Source organism: Haematobia irritans, chromosome 3 (genome assembly GCF_050003625.1).
Source record: "Haematobia irritans isolate KBUSLIRL chromosome 3, ASM5000362v1, whole genome shotgun sequence".
NCBI classification, from domain to species: domain Eukaryota; kingdom Metazoa; phylum Arthropoda; class Insecta; order Diptera; family Muscidae; genus Haematobia; species Haematobia irritans.
The window spans coordinates 37,447,268-37,450,492 of NC_134399.1; the positions used below are offsets into that span (position 1 = coordinate 37,447,268).

Here is a 3,225-nt window from a genome sequence, read left to right on the forward strand (position 1 = left end):
ACTGAACCTTCTCTATTATTTACTTTTGTTGAACCAACCAGATTGCTCCAAAAAAATTAACAAACTGCTTAAGTTAACGTTTTCCAGCTCCGCCAGTAATCTAAAGCTATATGCTCCTAAAATTCGCTTACGCCTTACACAAAAAGCACACAAGAGGTGTTTAATTGATTCCTTTTCCTCCGCATCATGACAGCTCATACAATAGTCATTATACTTCGCGCCAATAGTTTTTGCAAAATCGCCTATCAGGCAGCGACCCGTTATAGCAGATATCAGGAGTGATGTCTGACGTCTCGAGAACATTAGCATATCTAGTGTGCGGTTTAAGTTGAAATGGGGCCATATTTGCTTGGTGTCGTTACAACCCTTGCAATTCTCCCATCGAACATTTGCCATCATAACAGCCTTCTCATGCAGTATGAGCTTGCAGGTAGCTAGGGGCATACCAACAAATTCTAGTTCCCCTGGAATATGTAAGGTAGCCCCTAGCCTTGCCAACTCATCCGCTTCGCAGTTCCCCGGTATGTTCCTATGGCCAGGCACCCATATTAGGTGAATATTGTACTGCTCAGCCATCACATTGAGAGATTTGCGGCAGTCGATGGCCGTTTTCGAGTTGAGGAACACAGATTCCAAGGAAATTATTGCAGGCTGACTGTCTGAGTATATATTAATGCCCACATTTTTTGGAACATTACTTCTCAGCCAATTCGCCACCTCTCTTATTGCTAATATTTCAGCCCGAAAAACACTACAGTGATTAGGTAATCTTTTCGCTATTCGAAGTTCCAGATCATTAGTAAAAACCAGATCATTAAAAAAAACCATCTGTAAAAAAAAGAAAAATAGAAAAACGTAATTCCAAATTGAATTTAAAACTTACCGAAGTGCATATTGAATAAAAGGATTTTTCGATGTGTCCCCTTTTAACTTATAGCTGCGAAGCGCATTTCGCCGAATATTTGTCTTCCTAAAAAGGACGCACGGGGAAGTTTTTTGAATTCTTTCCGCAATGCATCTTCGATATGTTTAAATGCCTTTATTTTTTGCCTCTCATATTAAAATAAATTGTTGTCCGAAATATACGGATCCTTTTCAACAAACTCAATGGCTCGAAGCCAAACATTGTTCATATCGCATGGAACTATAAAGTAAAATAAAATTTTATTTATATAAAAAATTTTGTCAATATATATAATATATATACTTACTTGGATCCTTCTCCTCGATGATCTCATCATCCATCGTGATCACCTCCTTGATGATCTCATGCATCGCGATCACCTCCTCCACAATCACTTCTATGGAACATTTTGTCAAAATTTTATTTATTTATGTCATATATATTGGAAAATAACTTACTTGGATCTTCTGTTTGATTTGTTTGATCTTCTTTTTCTCTCTCCACGAACGCCTGCTCGATGATCTCGTCTCCTCCTCACTTCTATGGAAGATTTTGTAAAAATTTTATTTATTTATGTTATATTTATTGGAAAATAACTTACTTGGATCTTCTGTATCTTCCTTCACGGCGATCTCGATGCTCTCATTGACCTCATTGATCACTTCTATGGAAAATTTTGACAAAATATATATATATATATATATATATATATATATATATATATATATATATATATATATATATATATATATATATATATATATATATATATATATATATATATATATATATATATATATATATATATATATATATATATATATATATATATATATATATATATATATATATATATATATATATATATATATATAAAATAACTTACCTGGATTTGGATCTGCATGTATCTTTTTCTTCTTTTCGGCTTTTTTTCCGAATATATGCACCGGATATCAATAAATTTTGAAGCTTGTTGCTGTAGAAAAGAATTTGCTTCCATCAACAAATCCTCTAAATTCGTCCTATATTCTTCCTGTGTTTGAAAATAAATAAAAATATATAAATTAAAATATGATAAAAAAATTAATAATATTTTAAGTTTACTTACCATCACGACGGTTTCATCCACATTTTCCAAATATTTTAAATGGATGTTTGTCAAACATTTTTGGTACAATTTTTGCAAAAATTGGCATGTGTCCTCGGTCAAAGTTTTAAAATTTTGCTTATAGAGTTTAATTTCTCTCAATATTGGCATTAATATATACTCAGACAGTCAACCTGCAATAAAATCCTTGGACTCTGTGTTCCTCAACTCGAAAACGGCCATCGACTGCCGCAAATATCTCAATGAGATGGCTGAGCAGTACAATATTCACCTAATATGGGTGCCTGGCCATAGGAACATACCGGGGAACTGCGAAGCAGATGAGTTGGCAAGGCTAGGGACTACCTTACATATTCCAGGGGAACTAGAATTTGTTGGTATGCCCCTAGCTACCTGCAAGCTCATACTGCGTGAGAAGGCTGTTATGATGGCAAATGTTCGATGGGAGAATTGCAAGGGTTGTAACGACACCAAGCAAATATGGCCCCATTTAAACTTAAACCGCACACTAGATTTGCTAGTGTTCTCGAGACGTCAGATATCACTCCTGATATCTGCTATAACGGGTCGCTGCCTGATAGGCGATTTTGCAAAAACTATAGGCGCGAAGTATAATGACTATTGTATGAGCTGTCATGATGCGGAGGAAAAGGAATCAATTAAACACCTCTTGTGTGAGTGTCCTGCATTTTGTGTAAAGCGCAAGTAACTTTTAGGAGCATATAGCTTCAGATAACTGGCGGATCTGGAAAACGTTAACTTAAGCAGTCTGCTAATGTTTTTGGTCTGGTTGGTTCAACAAAGAAAAATAATCAAGAAGGTTCAGCGGTTAAAACTAGAAGTGCCCATATGTAATAGGTACTTTTAGTTAATGTGGTATCACAATGGACTGAATAGTCTAAGTGAGCCTGAATCTTAATCGGGCTGCAACTTTAACCTAACCTGGGCCTCACTCGCCGGCTTCCGAACGAAATCATTCGCAGCATCATCAAAAACTTTTGTCTTCCTTGCTCGAATCTGTCGCATGGCGCATATAATCGATTGATGGTTTTATTATGCCTTCCGTTAATTGGATTTTTTGAATCCACCGATGTAATGTTGTGCGTGATGGAAGAGGAAATCCTTTCCGATAAAGGTGTGTTCTCTTCAGGGATCTCTTAATTGAATTTTCAAATTTTCTTTTTCAAGCTGTTGCTTTTGGATAAGTTTTTTG

General features: G+C 35.5%; 1 long non-coding RNA gene across 1 annotated transcript; it reads right to left on the bottom strand.

Annotated features, from left to right (window-relative positions):
- Window positions 1-973: 973 nt before the first annotated feature.
- Window positions 974-1,565, bottom strand: LOC142228624 (uncharacterized). The gene is made up of 4 exons (XR_012720224.1): window positions 1,506-1,565; window positions 1,363-1,444; window positions 1,212-1,301; window positions 974-1,144 (listed from the first exon to the last, which is right to left on the bottom strand). It is a non-coding gene; the product is annotated as an uncharacterized LOC142228624 (long non-coding RNA).
- Window positions 1,566-3,225: the final 1,660 nt, after the last annotated feature.